The sequence below is a fragment of the Schistocerca nitens genome, chromosome 1 (assembly GCF_023898315.1).
Source record: "Schistocerca nitens isolate TAMUIC-IGC-003100 chromosome 1, iqSchNite1.1, whole genome shotgun sequence".
Taxonomy (NCBI): Eukaryota; Metazoa; Arthropoda; class Insecta; order Orthoptera; family Acrididae; genus Schistocerca; species Schistocerca nitens.
In genome coordinates this window covers 1,835,735-1,854,966 of record NC_064614.1, presented here as the reverse complement: position 1 = coordinate 1,854,966, position 19,232 = coordinate 1,835,735, and the positions used below count along the sequence as shown (strand labels likewise).

At 41.3% G+C, this 19,232-nt stretch overlaps 1 protein-coding gene across 2 annotated transcripts in view; it reads right to left on the bottom strand.

The window, feature by feature from the left end:
• LOC126240361 (lysosomal alpha-mannosidase-like) overlaps positions 1-19,232 on the bottom strand; it is a 253,628-nt gene that overhangs the window by 219,472 nt on the left and 14,924 nt on the right. The gene's annotated exons all lie outside the window — the stretch shown is intronic.

Below are 19,232 nucleotides of genomic sequence, written 5' to 3'. Positions count from 1 at the left end.
TTCTCCCCAATCCTATTCAATACCTCCTCATTAGTTACGTGATCTACCCACATTATCTTCAGCATTCTTCTGTAGCACCACATTTCGAAAGCTTCTATTCTCTTCTTATCCAAACTAGTTATCGTCCATGTCTCACTTCCATACATTGCTACACTCCATACAAATACTTTCAGAAACGACTTCCTGACACTTAAATCTATACTCGATGTTAACAAATTTCTCTTCTTCAGAAACGCTTTCCTTGCCATTGCCAGTCTACATTTTATATCCTCTCTACTTCGACCATCATCAGTTATTTTACTCCGTAAATAGCAAAACTCCTTTACTACTTTATGTGTCTCATTTCCTAATCTAATTCCCTCAGCATCACCCGACTTAATTCGACTACATTCCATTATCCTCGTTTTGCTTTTGTTGATGTTCATCTTATATCCTCCTTTCAAGACACTGTCCATTCCATTCAACTGCTCTTCCAAGTCCTTTGCTGTCTCTGACAGAATTACAATGTCATCGGCGAACCTCAAAGTTTTTACTTCTTCTCCATGAATTTTAATACCTACTCCAAATTTTTCTTTTGTTTCCTTTACTGCTTGCTCAATATACAGATTGAATAACATCGGGGAGAGGCTACAACCCTGTCTCACTCCTTTCCCAACCACTGCTTCCCTTTCATGCCCCTCGACTCTTATAACTGCCATCTGGTTTCTGTACAAATTGTAAATAGCCTTTCTCTCCCTGTATTTTACCCCTGCCACCTTCAGAATTTGAAAGAGAGTATTCCAGTCAACATTGTCAAAAGCTTTCTCTAAGTCTACAAATACCAGAAACGTAGGTTTGCCTTTTCTTAATCTTTCTTCCAAGATAAGTTGTAAGGTCAGTATTGCCTCACGTGTTCCAACATTTCTACGGAATCCAAACTGATCTTCCCCAAGGTCGGCTTCTACCAGTTTTTCCATTCGTCTGTAAAGAATTCGCGTTAGTATTTTGCAGCTGTGACTTATTAAACTGATAGTTCGGTAATTTTCACATCTGTCAACACCTGCTTTCTTTGGGATTGGAATTATTATATTCTTCTTGAAGTCTGAGGGCATTTCGCCTGTCTCATACATCTTGCTCACCAGATGGTAGAGTTTTGTCATAACTGGCTCTCCCGAGGCCATCAGTAGTTCTAATGGAATGTTGTCTACTCCCGGGGCCTTGTTTCGACTCAGGTCTTTCAGTGCTCTGTCAAACTCTTCACGCAGTATCTGATCTCCCATTTCGTCTTCATCTACATCCTCTTCCATTTCCATAATATTGTCCTCAAGTACATCGCCCTTGTATAAACCCTCTACATACTCCTTCCACCTTTCTGCCTTCCCTTCTTTGCTTAGAACTGGGTTGCCATCTGAGCTCTTGATATTCATACAAGTGGTTCTCTTCTCTCCAAAGGTCTCTTTAATTTTCCTGTAGGCAGTATCTATCTTACCCCTAGTGAGACAAGCCTCTACATCCTTACATTTGTCCTCTAGCCATCCCTGCTTAGCCATTTTGCACTTCCTGTCGATCTCATTTTTGAGACGTTTGTATTCCTTTTTGCCTGCTTCATTTACTGCATATTTATATTTTCTCCTTTCATCAATTAAATTCAATATTTCTTCTGTTACCCAAGGATTTCTATTAGCCCTCGTCTTTTTACCTACTTGATCGTCTGCTGCCTTCACCACTTCATCCCTCAGAGCTACCCATTCTTCTTCTACTGTATTTCTTTCCCCTATTCCTGTCAATTGTTCCCTTATGCTCTCCTTGAAACTCTCTACAACCTCTGGTTCTTTCAGTTTATCCAGGTCCCATCTCCTTAAATTCCCACCTTTTTGCAGTTTCTTCAGTTTCAATCTGCAGTTCATAACCAATAGATTGTGGTCAGAATCCACATCTGCCCCAGGAAATGTCTTACAATTTAAAACCTGGTTCCTAAATCTCTGTCTTACCATTATATAATCTATCTGAAACCTGTCAGCATCTCCAGGCTTCTTCCATGTATACAGCCTCCTTTCATGATCCTTGAACCAAGTGTTAGCTATGATTAAGTTATGCTCTGTGCAAAATTCTACAAGGCGGCTTCCTCTTTCATTCCTTCCCCCCAATCCATATTCACCTACTATGTTTCCTTCTCTCCCTTTTCCTACTGACGAATTCTAGTCACCCATGACTATTAAATTTTCGTCTCCCTTCACTACCTGAATAATTTCTTTTATCTCGTCATACATTTCATCTATTTCTTCATCATCTGCAGAGCTAGTTGGCACATAAACTTGTACTACTGTAGTAGGCATGGGCTTTGTGTCTATCTTGGCCACAATAATGCGTTCACTATGCTGTTTGTAGTAGCTAACCCGCACTCCTATTTTTTTATTCATTATTAAACCTACTCCTGCATTACCCCTATTTGATTTTGTATTTATAACCCTGTAATCACCTGACCAAAAGTCTTGTTCCTCCTGCCACCAAACTTCACTAATTCCCACTATATCTAACTTTAACCTATCCATTTCCCTTTTCCAATTTTCTAACCTACCTGCCCGATTAAGTGATCTGACATTCCACGCTCCGATCCGTAGAACGCCGGTTTTCTTTCTCCTGATAACGACGTCCTCTTGAGTAGTCCCCGCCCGGAGATCCGAATGGGGGACTATTTTACCTCCAGAATATTTTACCCAAGAGGACGCCATCATCTTTTAATCATACAGTAGAGCTGCATGTCCTCGGGAAAAATTACGGCTGTAGTTTCCCCTTGCTTTCAGCCGCTCGCAGTACCAGCTCAGCAAGGCCGTTTTGGTTAATGTTACAAGGCCAGATCAGTCAATCATCCAGACTGTTGCCCCTGCAACTACTGAAAAGGCTGCTGCCCCTCTTCAGGAACCACACGTTTGTCTGGCCTCTCAACAGATACCCCTCCGTTGTGGTTGCACCTACGGTACGGCCATCTGTATCGCTGAGGCACGCAAGCCTCCCCACCAACGGCAAGGTCCATGGTTCATGGGGGGGGTATTCAGTCTTATGCTCACTAAATTGAATGAGTAAATGAGAAAGCTGCCACTTTGAAAATACCTACTGCCCTCATATATACCAAATAGCTATTTTGTCTGCTGTTGGTAGGCTTAATGTATACTTAAATGGTATTTTTCAAAGAAAATATTTCCCTGTATGTGTAAATACTGAGTCTTATTTACACCAAGCAAGGTGGCGCAGTGGTTAGCACACTGGACTCACATTCGGGAGGACAACGGTTCAATCCCGCATCCAGCCATCCTGATTTAGCTATCCGTGAGTTCCCTAAATCACTCCAGGCAAATGCCAGGATGGTTCCTTTAAAAGGGGATGGCTGACTTCCTTCCATAATCCGATGAGACTGATGCCCTCGCTGTCTGGTCTCATCCCCCAAACAACCCAACGCTCTTATTTACAGCTCATTATTATTTGTCATGCAGCTTTACAAGAAGCTCTTCCACTAGCCTTTAGCTAACTTCACTTTTTAATCCCTAAATCGAGACATTCAGATGATTTGTGGAAAAAAGTAATTAATTTTCTCTTGAATTCAAAGGAATTTCCAAGTTCCTGCTATATGTTAGATGGGATCTTGTTGAATATCTTTCCAACTCTACACTAAACCCTAGAAGGTGAGGCAAAGTCTATATATAAATTATTCTTGTGGTAGTTTAGATTGAGTTCAGTTGAAATTGACTTTTTCTGTCAGTAACAAAAACCAACACAGAATAAATTTATTGAAAGCAAATGTTAGAACCCCAAGATCCTTAAAAAGTCTTCTGGAGGACATTTGGTTATCCAATTTACACAATTTTTCTTACTGCTCCCTGCGGCTGATTGAACACTTTATTGTTTTTCATTGCATTACTCTCAAGACTTGATGAGTTTTGGAAGTACCAAACATGCTGCAATCTCAGTTAAAAGATGCAGCAAAGTTTAATATTCTGCTTCCAGCTGAAGAAAATGTTTTCTACAACAAATTCATTTTATTTTCATTTTTGCCTAATTACCATTAACATTCATGAGTATAATTTGCATTTCCAGAAAGGAGAAAGTTTGGGCCTCATTCTTCAGGGATATAGCACCAGGTCTAATTTTGTGCTTAGTTTTGTGTATGTAATTAATTTCCTAATTTATTTTGACCATTACTAGTTAATATATTTTGCTACAGATCATTATAAGATGAAATCAGTAATTGTTTCATGACTTAGATTCTATTGTTGACTTATGAACAGATATAAATTCTGTACTAAATATAAATATTTGGAAGAAGAACTACCGCGATTCTTAAAGTATTTATTTGGCTCTAACTGAAAACATATTAGCATTAATTCCAAAATAATTACCAGGTTTGTCGAAATTATTGTTTGTTTAACTATATCTGTTAATTTCATTATTTAAACAAATAATTCAGCCTAACTTTTGTGGTAGAAGGAACTGTTAAAAAGAAGAAATTTTTTATGTATTCAGTTAATTGAATGAGTTATGTTTTAATTGTAATTGCTGTAACTTAAACATCGAATAATGTATAGTTTCAGTGCCCATTATTGTGAGGATATAAAAAGGTCCGATTTTGGTCACAAGACAGTCAATCAGTCCATGGACGATTCTCAGATGTGAAAAATGTGTTGGTTAGATTAACAACAATGCATCAACTAACAGTGGAATAAGCATAACACAAATAGGCCATGTGTTAGAACAATTAATGACAATGTCTGTTTTATTTATTTGAAAAATAGTGTCACACATACTGTATTATTCTGTAAGAAATTTGAACTGTTTGGTTAGGTTTTTACTGCTCACTGATGGTCAACAGCAAACTATTGTAGCTGAATGCTGATGTTGCCTGCAACCTATTAATGAGGCTTATCAACATTTACCAATAATGAAGTGGCCATGTAATTGTGCAATATTGGGGGGTTGAGAACACTGAAAGTAAAGAACTGTTAAATGCAATTGTGTAACTGTTGGCTAGACCATGTACAGCAGTCAGTGTTGAACTTCCATCCACCCATTTGTCAACAAGTATAACAATGCAGTACATTGACACCAAGGACTCAAACAAATAAAGCAGGTGAACGTCACATTTGTACCAGGATGGTATACGACAGAAAGGAAGAACTTTTTTCTACCCAAATAAAAAGAGTATGACTCAGCACCAATGAAAGATTTAAGTTGGTAACATCCTCTCAGTCATACAAATTCACTTATCTCAGTAAGAAGAAGAAGTATGAACAAGTAAGCTGAATACATCCAAAGTATGTCTCACTACTGATCATTTAATGTTTAATCAAACTGTGCAATTACTTTGTTCATGTTTGTCATGATAATGACAGAGAGCAGCAGCAAGCACTCTTTTTGGCAACAAAGTTTAAAGCAGTCAGATATTCATGCAAAATATTATAGTGGATTTACTAGCTTTGACATGTCAGTCATTTCTGCAGACCACACAACTGTTGTTGACCTGTTGCAAAATCAAAATATATTGATCAAGCAATTGCTCCACATGTGTGGCTGTTACCATTAGGCTGGTCTACTGGTAGCAGCTGCATACAGATGGTTAACCTAAACATAATTTGACACAACTTTAGACCAAAAATAATTCAGTGGGATACTGAAGATACCCACTAAGTCAAAACTGATTTAGCCACTGAAATTTTTAATGTAAAAAAGTATATTTAGCATACTTTATTGTAGCAGCTACAGAAAAATGAGGTTGACGATACTCAAATCCTGTTTGAAAAAGTGAGTTAAGCATGGTGCCACTAGTGAATAAAGACAAACTGAAAAATATATGCTTTTCATACTTAATATTTGACAATCGCCTCTGCAAAGGTAAACATTCATGTTGGTATTGGAATTTACATTGAGCACATTCAGTCCTCAGATAAGATTTCCAAAGAAAAGAGTTCTCAAAATAACAGGAAGTGAAATACTATATTTAAAATTTAGCTGTTCCCTGTTTGTACTGGATACAAATTAAAAACATTAGCATCTTATTGTTGTTGTTGATGTTGTTGTTGTTGTGGTCTTCAGTCCTGAGACTGGTTTGATGCAGCTCTCCATGCTACCCTATCCTGTGCAAGCTACTTCATCTCCCAGTACCTACTGCAGCCTACATCCTTCTGAATCTGCTTAGTGTATTTATCTCTTGGTCTCCCTCTACGATTTTTACCCTCCACGCTGCCCTCCAGTAATAAATTGGTGATCCCTTGATGCCTCAGAACATGTCCTACCAACCGATCCCTTCTTTTAGTCAAGTTGTGCCACAAACTCCTCTTCTCTCCCATTCTATTCAATACCTCCTCATTAGTGATGTGATCTACCCAACTAATCTTCAGCATTCTTCTGTAGCACCACATTTCGAAAGCTTCTATTCTCTTCTTGTCCAAACTATTTATCATCCATGTTTCACTTCCATACCTGGCTACACTCCATACAAATACTTTCAGAAACAACTTCCAGACACTTAAATCTATACTCGATGTTAACAGATTTCTCTCCTTCAGAAACGCTTTCCTTGCCATTGCCAGTCTACATTTTATATCCTCTCTACTTCGACCATCATCAGTTATTTTGCTCCCCAGATAGCAAAACTCCTTTACTACTTTAAGTGTCTCATTTCCTAATCTAATTCCCTCAGCATCACCCGACTTAATTTGACTACATTCCATTATCCTCGTTTAGCTTTTGTTGATGTTCATCTTATACCTTCCTTTCAGGACATTGTCCATTCTGTTCAACTGCTCTTCCAAGTCCTTTGCTGTCTCTGACAGAATTACAATGTCATTGGCAAACCTCAAAGTTTTTGTTTCTTCTCCATGGATTTTAATGCCTACTCCAAACTTTTCTTTTGTTTCCTTTACTACTTGCTCAATATACAGATTGTATAGCATCGAGAAGAGGCTACAACCCTGTCTCACTCCCTTTCCAACCACTGCTTCCCTTTCATGCTGCTCGACTCTTATACTCAAAAAATCAAATTCGATATCCCACTACAAAACGGTGGTCATTGTGAAAAACAAACTTCTGCTGCATACAATAAATTTGCTCCCAAGACCGCAAAGTTAACACAGGTTCATAGTTATCAAAAAAGGTTACCGAATGTGCAAAAACAGAATATATCTACACAGCAAAAACACGTTTCAAAACCTTATAGCCCCAAAACTGTGATAAACAAAAAAATTTGTGTGCTTGGTGACAGTCATGGACGTGGAATTTCAGCACTATTGAAAGATAAATGTAATTGAATGGTAACAGGTTTTGTGAAGCCAGGAGTGCAGTTTTGTGAGGTAAATAAACTAACAAACTCTACTGATGTATCTCACTTAAGTAATTGTGATTTTGTCGTGCTTCTAGGTGGTTCAAACGATATATATAGGAATGAAACAAAAGGGTTTGCAAAAGAAATGAAGGAATGCTTAAACAACCTATTACATACAAATGTACTCGTTGTTAACATTCCTCATCGTTATGATTTGCCTTCCTGGTCCTGTGTCAACCAAGAAATTTACATTGCAAACAAACTGATATCAGAAATATGTTCTACATTTCATAACATAGAGATAATTGATACATACAATTTAGGAAGAAGATTTCGTACAGCTCATGGACTACATTTAAATATGTTAGGAAAAGACCAAATAGTAGAAAAACTCTGAAATCATATCCTGAAGAAATCAAGATCAGCAAACAACCACAAATTACAAAATGGTTTAGGCCAAAAACAGAAGCATTGATGGAAGCTGAACTGTGTCAACCACTCAAAACCATCTCTGCTACTGAAAATTGCATACAAAAAGCCACACACAAAAATAAAATCTCGGCCAATTTTTTAGGGTAAGTGCTGTGTCAGAAATACCTTTAGAAAAGAAATTAATTAAACCCTTAACTGAAAAGTCACAAAGTCCATCATTTCTTGTATTACACCATAATGTCCAGTCATTCATAAATAAGATTCAAATGCTGGAAGTGTTACTTCAGTCTCAAATAAATCCAGATGTAATATGTATTACCGAACACTGGCTGTCTAAAGAAGAAATTCAGTCAACCTCTATTCCAAGGTACTCATTAACAAGCTTTTATTGTAGGAATTTCTCCACACATGGCGGTACTGCTATATTTGTAAAGGACCAGATAAAATTCAGTGAGGTAGGCCTAAATGAACAGATTGCATTATCTGAAGATAAGGAATTTGAGCTTTCTATGGTTAAACTGCCTGAACTAAAGTATATAATTATAAATGTATACAGAGCACCAAGTAGTAATATTCCAAATTTTATGGCCAAATTAGAAGTTCTGCTGAATAGTGTCAGCTCATTAAATATGAGAATAATACTTTGTGGCAATTTTAACATTGATTTATCAAAAAAACAGTAATGCTAAACTCGATTTGTTAAACATGACCAAATCCTTTAATATGATCCCCACAATACACTCTCCAACAAGATCAACAGAGCATACTGATTCAATAATTAATCAAATCTTCATAACTGATACTGGTTACAAATTCACTGGCGAAGTACTGAGCATGGGATACAGTGACCATGATGCTCAGCTACTGAGCGTTGACACGGAAAATAGTAAAATCAGCCCCAAAAAAGTATTTCAAAGAAGAAACTTTTCAGATGACAATATTAGGATTTTTAACTTCCTATTAGCTAAGGAAAATTGGGACAGTGTTTACATGCAAACAACTGTTGATAATATGTTCTTAAGCTTCCATAACACCTTCCTTTATTACTTTAATACAGCATTTCCTTTTGAAACAAAAACTTCAAGCAATGAAAATAGAAAGTTGTGGGTAACAAAAGGAATCAAAATTTCTAGTGAGAGAAACAGATTTCTCCAATATTGCTCCAAAAAATACATAGTCACTGAAGAATTTTCTGACTATTGTAAAGCCTGCAAAAAAACTTATCTTAGAGTGATTAGACAGGCAAAACTTTTATGGAATGACAATTTCATAAGAAACTCTTCTAACAAAATGAAAGCTATGTGGAAAGTTATTAAAAAAGAAACTTGTAGTTCAACACCTAAAAAGGAAAACATTTCTCTAACACTTAATGACTCTAAGGTCACAGATCCATACACAGTTGTAAACAAGTTCAATGAATATTTCAACTCACTAGCAGAAGATCTCATTCAGGCAAACTGCAAGGTATCGTTCTTCAATTCCACCAATACGTCAAACAGCACTAATGCTACTGTGGCGTAGAGCGCCATAAAAATCGATATTTGTTCTGTGCGTAAGTGTGCTATCTTTGAGGAGAGGGCTTTGGGCAGGATGTTGGACGCTAACGGCAGTTAGCCTCCGGACTTGTATCTGTGTAGACGCTAAGTGTGAATAAATCTGTATCTGAGAGAATTCTAGTTGTTTCCCTACAACTATTCCATATTCCCTCACTGGTGACCCTGTTTTTTGTGTAATACGCGTCCGAGTTACCGCCCGAAGGTTATTTACGCGCCTACCACGTCGGGTTTCTCCGCGATCGCGAGGGCCTTTGTTCAGCTCCAGACAGTGGCCTTTCAGCATTCACCGCCGCCCGGATTCCAGCAACATCTCTCCAGCACTCCTGCCGTCATAGTGGACATGCCGCAAGAATCTTTGGAATCCTTCGGCCAGAACATGCAGTGGAATTCATCGAGTGCCGCCAGTTTCTTCCAACCGCCAACGGTCGTGGACTCTGGCTTTGTTAGCCTGGACCTTCCCACGTGTTCTCCACAGAGTGTTGGTCGGAACATTTCTACTCCTGTGTCAAACACACAATTCAATATAGTTCGTGGCGTCGAGCGAGGTTTTGCTACTTTGGAAAATCCAGTAGTAAATTCAAACTCGAATCAGTTCCCGCCACGTGTGTATCCTTCCGCGCCGGCTAGTCAACAGGTGTTCAATGCTCGCCAAACAGCAAATATCACACTGAGTGTGCATCCTAGTGGACGTGTGTGGGATCCTTGTGTTGCTTCTAATCAGGTCAACAATTCTGTGCTGGATAGTAATTACTCCAACATCTACAACCAGCCCCACCACTCACGGTCGAGTGAATACTGTGTGCATAACGGACATTCACCGGCGTACTTAAGCACTTGTGGCTTCTCTCCGAGCTACCACATCAATGAGAATGCACATTTTGACTACGATCCTCACACCGTTCGAGTGTCCGTCGCTTCTCAGCCGCCCCCCCGGCGTCAAGTGAATTTTGCGATTCCCGCATTACGGGACGCCAATAATCCGGACTCGCAATCTTCTGCATGCTCTACTTCCGTCCGAAGTAATAGGTGCACCTCCGCAGTGACTGCAGTGCCGAATCTGCCAAAATTACCAGACTTCAAACCCGCTCACCCAGAGTTCTGGTTTAACCTGGTTGAGCAAACATTCAATGTCTGTGCTTTTGACGACGACGCACGCTTCGCCTGCCTCATGAACCATCTTCACGACCGCGTCGATTTAATTTATGATCTGGTCAAAGCACCCCCCATAGCAGGGAAGTATGCTGTGGCGAAACAAACGATACTGGAGCGCGTCTCTAAAACCAGGAGAGAAAATGTGCAACAGCTCATCTACGAAGAGCGTCTCGGCGACAGGTCTCCGTCCCAGCTGTGGCGGTGTATCCGTCTTCTCATCGATGAGCAAGTTATGCCTGATGACACGCTCGCAGAAATCTGGACTGAAAAGCTGCCTTTGCCTGTCCAGACTGCAATCTCTGCGTATGAAGATAGGCCAGTAAATGAACGTTTATGCACTGCCGACAGAGCATACTCTGCCAGGCAACGTGAGCTCCGTGCACTGCATTCTGCACGTGACCACACTAAGACGCTTTCTGACGCCACGCCCTTGTCTGGTGCTGCTGATAACAAGTTTTTTAAAATAGCCGCCCTGCATGCACCTTCAACTCCTCGCAACGACAGTGCATCGGCCTCTGTGGAAGACTCTGGGGCACATACTCCGTCACCTAGCAACTACCCACAAGGGCACAGGCCCGCCCAACCTTACTGTTTCTTCCACACGAGATTCGGGGAGCAAGCTCGCAAATGCCAGTCACCGTGTTCTTACCCAAACTCCAACCGCAGGTAGGCTACAGTGCCACCTCCTGCGATGTAAACAACGGGCACCATCCCACGTTGCACTCCATTTCGGACAATAACAGTAAGTGTGGTCGAGTCTATGTTCGCGATTTACGATCAGGTGTATGTTTTCTGGTAGACACTGGCGCAGACGTCTCTTTGCTGCCGGCTCGCCTAGCAATCAATAAAGTGCAACCACACAAAACAGTACTTCGTGCAGTGAACTTGTCTACCCTACAGTGTTCAGGTTCCACTTTGTATACAGTGAAACTTTCGCCCGAGTGCAAGCTGGAGTGGACGTTTCTAGTGTCAACAATTGAAGAACCTATTCTCGGAATTGATTTCCTCAAGCACTATCAGTTGTCGCTAGATTTTGTGCAAAATACTGTGTTTTACCCCTCCCTTAACAAACATTCCTTTCGCTTCACCGAGTGACAGTTCGGCTAACACCAAACATGTGTGCTGTGCTAAGAAGTGTGTAAACCTATCCTTTGAGCTGCAATCTTGGACAAACAAGTGGCTAGTGGAGTGCGCCAAGTCTTCTAAGTTGCGGATGGAATGTATGGAAATGCTGCTGCATCTCCGCGACATACACCACGAGTTGACCTCCACACAACAACGCCTTGCGGCACTACAAGCAGACGACTTGTCGGCTACAAATAAGGTCAGTCTGTGCCAATCTGGTGTTCCCGTGCCCGCGCACATTAATGACAATGTTGTGAACTCTGTAAACTGTGTCAGCACCCCCTTTTGTAATGATAGGGTATGCCCGAGTGCTCATGCTCCTTGCGTTCCGAATGGACAATTAACTTGCCAAGCTCGTCGCAATGAACTACGGCCATCAGCTGTTTGGCCGCGCCCACTCGTGCCTACAGTGCTCGTAGCGGCACGGCCCACTACCAAGAACCAGTGTACCAACCTCGCCCATGTTAACACGTGTGTGGCCTTTACGCAGCCTATGAGCGGGTGGCACACCTCTACTTCCGTGCCCTCAGCGCCACAGCTTGGCCCGTCTGCCACTGCCTGCTCTGCTTCACGGACATCTGACTGTCGTGCCGCACCACGTATTGCAGTAGTCACTAACAGCGCAGTTCATCGGTTACGTCTAACCGATGGGCCGCCCATATCGCAACGTCCATGCCGCCTCAAGCCGGAATTTATGAAAATTGCAAAAGAACAGTTGGACGATCTGTTACAAAAGGGAATAATTGAACCTTCTTCCGGTTGCTGGGCTAGTCCTATCCTGTTTGACCAAAAGAAAGACGGTACTTGGCGTATGGTCGGAGACTATAGGCATTTAAATGCCCACACCATCATTGATAAATACCCGGTCCCACACATCGCAGACTTCAATCATGCGCTCGCAGGTGCAAAGTACTTCTCTGTTTTGGACTGTAAGCACATATTTCATCAGATTCCTATGGCTCCGGAGGACATTGAAAAGACTGCCATAAACACTCCCTTCGGGCTGTTCCAATACAAATTTATGCCGTTTGGGTTGAAAAATGCACCCCAAACGTGGCAGCATTTCATCAATCAAACTTTATCCCACCTAGACTTTTGTTTCGTATATATGGACGACATATTGGTTTTTGCTTCTACTTTAGAACAGAGTGAGGAGCGTGTTCAAGTCGTGACAGATATTTTAGCAGCCGCTGGTATTGAACTGAACAATAAAAAGACTCAATTGCACCAGTCATCCGTCACATTCCTAAGTTACGTTGTGTCATCGGACGGTCTGACACCACCACAGGACAAGATCAAGCCTGTTCTTGAGATGCCACACCCTCAGACCTACAGGGAATTACGCAGGTTCATCGGAACTGTTAATTATTATCGGAAACATTTGCCAGCTGCTTCTGCGGTGCAGGCTCCTCTCACAGATGCTCTCGCTGGCCCACAAACTTCTGGCACCCGCCAGGTACCATGGACACCAGACATGGACAAGGCATTTAATGAACTCAAACAGCTGTTGGCCTCCGCTGTCACTATTGCTCAGCCACGGGCAGACGCCACAATGTTTATCACTACTGACGCTAGTGACAATGCTATCGGCGCAGTACTGAGTCAGACATACTACGATGTTACGACCCCCCTGCAGTTTTTCTCAAAAAAGCTAAACAACGCGCAGAAGAAATACTCAGCATTCGACAGAGAACTACTTGCAGTTTACGAGGCCATAAGACACTTCAGAACTGATGTTGAGGGACGAGATTTCTATGTGCTCACTGATCACAAGCCGTTGGTTCCCGCCATAAAAAATCCTGCGGCTGATCCGCCCCCACGATGCTTTCGTCACATCGATTACATCTTGCAATTTACAAATGACATTCGCTACATCCGAGGAGCGGACAATGTGGTCGCTGATTTTCTCTCACCTGTTGGTGCTGTCACAACCTTAATTGACTTAACGGACCTACCTCGGTTGCAATCGGCAGACCCCGATACCATGCAGTTAATTTCAGACCACAGCTCCTCTCTCCAACCGGTACACTCTACTTTCCCTGGCATATCTGACTTAGTGTGGTGTGATGAATCGACTGGTACATTGCGGCCATTCATTCCTAAGCCCCTTCAACGCCAGGTCTTTGACAAACTACACACATTAGCACACCCCGGTGTCAAAGCCTCCACCCGTCTGGTTGCTGAACGGTTTGTCTGGAGAAACATGCGCCGTGACTGTCAGTCTTGGGCAAGGGCGTGCATGGTGTGTCAACAGAACAAAGTTTCCAGGCACACTTCTCCACCCCTTGGCTGTTTTGCCCAACCTCCAGGCCAGTTTCACCATGTTCATGTCGACCTCGTAGGCCCTTTGCCCCCCTCCAAGGGTTTCCGTTACTTGTTTACAGCTATTGACAGGATGACTCGGTGGGCTGAGGCTGTGTCTATTCCAAACATTACCTCTGAGACAGTAAGTTGAGCATTCTTAGATTCGTGGATCTCTAGATTTGGCTCACCTGTTTACCTCACCACTGACCAGAGGCGACAATTCGAGTCTTCAGTTTTCTCTGACTTATGTAAAATGTGTGGTTTGTCAAAATTCATACTTCTGCATACCACCCCCAAAGCAATGGGCTTGTCGAGCGATGGCATCGCACCTTAAAGTCTGCCCTGCGTTGCCATGACTCACTATGGACAGAGGCACTGCCCTTCGTGCTCCTTGGCCTTCGTGCGACTTCCAAGGAAGACCTCAAGGGTTCCGTAGCCGAGTTTGTGTATGGCCAACCTCTGGTTTTGCCTGGAGAATTAGTCACTCTGACCCCACTTCCACGGCCCTCTGAACTCCCTTCACTTCTCGAGCGGGTGCGCTTGCACTGCAGCAAAATTCAGTTGCCACCTCCGGCTGCTCATACACCTCCGTGCGTGTACGTACCATGCACGCTAGACTCTTGTGAGTACGTGTTTCTCAGAGACGACTCAGTCAAAGCCCCGCTTCAGTCGCCTTACACAGGTCCTTACAAGGTCGTCAAACGCTCTGAGAATAACATGGATCTCCTCATAAAAGACTCTGTAACCACGGTCTCACTCAACCGAGCGAAACCAGCTTTCATTGAGCCTCAGGTGAACCTCCCTGATTCTGCCCCTATTTCTCCCACTCCTGCTTCGAGCGGCCATCCATCTTCCCACACCATGCATTTGGGTATTGATTTTCCACAGCGTGTTTCTCTGCCGAGCACTGCTCATTCTCCGCGTTCATCTAATTCGAGTGGCCAATCTTTTCGGGGCTTCACTCCTCACAGCCCTCGCAGTCGAACTGCCAACCACTCAGATTCTACCACTGTGTTACCATCATCATGTGACAGCTCTTTGTCACGCCGTTCAACTCACGCTGGCTCCTCGTTGCCTTCGGTCACACTCCCTCGTCTGTCAGCTGATCGCCCAAGGTTGTCTCCTGCACAGTCTAGTGCACCTGCCACCCCCCTATTAGCAGATGCTTCCCCCTGCCATGGCTTTCCCACACCTCCCTGCCTCCCTAACATTGCTCGTACAGGTGCCATCCAAGAATTCGCAACACATGTGCACCCTGATGACATACATAAATTATCTGTTGTCGTAGATGGCGATACAGTGTGTGTGGTACTCGCATGTGACAATATTGAGGGAGGAAGTGCAGAATCTCGTGTGGTGCGTGTGTGCCTTAGTTAGGTCTTCTGGCAAGGTGATTCTCTGCCTGCCGGCTGACGAAGTGCTACACCTTCACTCCAGGACGGGACGTCGTCTTCAGCCGCCGGCGTCGCTTGCTGACTTCACCGTCGACGTACCGGGCTTCAGCCCTCGGTCTCCTACCAGTCGACCGCTTCCGCCTGACGCAGAAGAACTGTATGTTACCTTCCTAACTTCTCACACCATACTGCGCGGGGTGGGGGGGGGAGGGGGGGGGGGGGGGGTGCGTGGAGCGCCATAAAAATTGATATTTGTTCTGTGCTATCTTCGAGGGGAGGGCTTTGGAGAGCATGTTGGACGCTAACGGCAGTTAGCCTCCGGACTTGTATCTGTGTAGACGCTAAGTGTGAATAAATCTGTATATGAGAGAATTCTAGTTGTTTACCTACAACTATACCATATTCCCTCACTACAATGTTTGTTTATGAAACAAACCCTGATGAAATTAGGAACATAATAAAATTGTTACCCAATAAAATCTCTAGTGGCTATGATGAAGTACCTGACCTCATATTAAAGGTGTGTGCTTCCCATATAGTAAAGCCATTATCAACCATCTACAACCAATCATTAAAAACTGGCATTTTTCCAGATGCTCTCAAAATAGCTAAAGTCTCACCATTACTAAAGAAAGGTTCCCCTGATTTAGTATCCAATTATAGACCATTAGCCATACTAAGCATCTTTTCAAAAATCCTGGAAAAACTTTTTTATGACAGGCTTATAAATTTCATAAAAAACCACGCACCAATCAGCATTCAACAACATGGTTTTAGTAAATCTTTATCCACCCAGACAGCAATTTTTGAACTGTTGGACCACATACTGAAATCAATTGACCAACATAATATAGCTGCAGGTATCTTCTTAGATCTCTCTAAAGCCTTTGACGTACTATATCATAAAATACTGCTTGCTAAATTGGAAAGAAGAGGAATAAGAGGTGTGGCTCACAACTGGCTATGCTCTTACCTACAAAACCGCAGACAAAAGGTATCACTTCAATACGATATTAATGTACAGAATAAAATAAATAACACAGTTTTCCTCTCGGAGGAAAGAACAATAAGATATGGTGTTCCCCAGGGTTCTGTTCTAGGGCCATTACTTTTCCTCATTTACATAGATGATCTTGTTGAACGTATGAGCCCACAAAAAACTATCCTGTTTGCTGATGATACAAGCATAGTGTTGACTGGATCTAGCCCTGAATCCCTTCAGACAATATCTGATAACTCTATGAAAAAACTTTCTGAGTGGTTTAACAAAAATGGCCTAATTGTTAATAGTGGGAAAACTGTATGTATCAACTTCCATCTAATTCCCACATCCAATCAAAAAACTATCCAAGTAAAGTTAAATAATGATAAAATTGAAAATGTAAATGCAACAAAATTTTTGGGTCTATGGGTCCAACAAAATTTAAAATGGGACACACATATAAACAACTTATCAAAGAAACTCTCATCATTGTGCTATGGACTAAGAATACTAAAATCTACTACAAGTAAATCCACACTAATGCAAGCATACCATGTGCAGTTCCACTCATTGCTCCGCTATGGAATCATCTTTTGGGGAAATTCAACTCACAGCACAAATATATTTAAACTACAAAAAAGAGCACTGAGGATAATCTGTGGCCTCAAAAAGCTGGAATCCTGTAAATGTCAATTTATAAAACTTAATGTTCTAAGCATCCCATCCCTATTCATTCAAGAAACAATCCTATTCACCAGGGAATACCTCTCAAGAACAGGCAAATTAATACAAAACAATGATATACATGCTCATTATACCAGAGGGCAATCTAATATCCATCAAATTTTTTCAAGGACATCATCATACCAAAAATATATAACTCATCTGGGCGTCGTATTACACAATAAAATTCCAGAACAAATAAAAGCTGCTCCAGATCCAATATTTAAAAATTAACTAAAGGTATTTCTGACAAAGCACTGTTTCTATTTAGTACAAGAATTCCTGGAAATGAAAAATTATAAAGTTCCTTTGTAAATACTGTGATTAGAGTAAAACATTCTGTAGGCAAAATAATAACCTAATTTCTACTATACACAACTATGCTTCAGTTTCACTTCCCCAAACTTTTTAACTCGCTTTTTGAATGTACAAGTACACATTCTATTAGTATTAAAACTTAATTGTCTGTGAAATCTCAATGTTAATTTCATGTTTAATGTAGTTTTTAAATGACATTGTCCTTCTGTTGTGTTTCCAGTTGACATTTTCACTATTCTGTAATCTCAGTGATTATTTGTGTAAATTTAAAGTAGCACTACATTGCCTACATGTTTCTGTTGTGTTTCCAGTTGACATTTTCACTGTTCTGTAATCTCAGTGATTATTTGTGTAAATTTAAAGTAGCACTACATTGCCTACATGTTTCTTAGTTCCCCTTGTAAATTGTTTGTATTCTCTGTATGTGAAGTTACTATATTCATCAATGAACAATTTTGTGTAAATTTTTTTAAATGGCAGTCCATTGCCTATTTTTTTCTCCAAACTACATATTTGTTAAGAAAAATGACTTGTCCTATATCATGTGTACTTTGTACAATATGTGATCCACAGGATAAATAAATAATTACAAATACAAATACAAATACAAATTGCCATCTGCTTTCAGTACAAATCATAAATAGCCTTTCGCTCCCTGTATTTTACCCCTGCCACCTTCAGAATTTGAAAGAGAGTATTCCAGTCAACATTGTCAAAAGCTTTCTATAAGTCTACAAATGCTAGAAATGTAGATTTGCCTTTCCTTAATCTTTCTTCTAAAATAAGTCGTAGGGTCAGTATTGCCTCACGTGTTCCAACATTTCTACAGAATCCAAACTGATCTTCCCCGAGGTCAGCTTCTACCAGTTTTTCCATTCGCCTGTAAAGAATTCGCGTTAGTATTTTGTAGCTGTGACTTATTAAACTGATAGTTCGGTAATTTTCACATCTGTCAACACCTGCTTTCTTTGGGATTGGAATTATTATATTCTTCTTGAAGTCTGAGGGAATTTCACCTGTCTCATACAGCTTGCTCACCAAATGGTGGAGTTTTGTCAGGACTGGCTCTCCAAAGGCTGTCAGTAGTTCTAATGGAATGTTGTCTACTCCCGGGGCCTTGTTTCATGTTAGGTCTTTCAGTGCTCTGTCAAACTCTTCACGCAGTATCATATCTCACATTTCATCTTCATCTACATCCTCTTCCATTTCCATAATATTGTCCTCAAGAACATCACCCCTGTATAGACCCTCAATATACTCCTTCCACCTTTCTGCTTTCCCTTCTTTGCTTATAACTGGGTTTCCATCTGAGCTCTTGATATTCATACAAGTGGTTCTCTTTTCTCCAAAGGTCTCTTTAATTTTCCTGTGGGCAGTATCTATCATATCCCTCTAGAGATAAGCCTCTACATCCTTACATTTGTCCTCTAGCCATCCCTGCTTAGCCATTTTGCACTTCCTGTTGATCTCATTTTTGAGACGTTTGTATTCCTTTTTGTCTGCTTCATGTACTGCATTTTTGTATTTTCTCCTTTCATCAATTAAATTCAGTATCTCTTCTGTTACCCAAGGATTTCTACTAGGCCTCGTCTTTTTACCTACTTGATCCTCTGCTGCCTTAATTATCTCATCCCTCAAAGCTACCCATTCTTCTTCTACTGTATTTCTTTCCCCCATTCCTGTCAATTGTTCCCTTATACTCTCCCTGAAACTCTTTACAACCTGCGGTTCTTTCAGTTTATCCAGGTCCCATCTCCTTAAATTCCCGCCTTTTTGCAGTTTCTTCAGTTTAAATCTACAGTTCATAACCAATACATTGTGGTCAGAGTCCACATATGCCCCTGGAAATGTCTTACAATTTGAAACCTGGTTCTTAAATCTCTGTCTTACCATTATATAATCTATCTGATACCTTCTAGTATCTCCAGGGTTCTTCCATGTATACAACCTTCTTT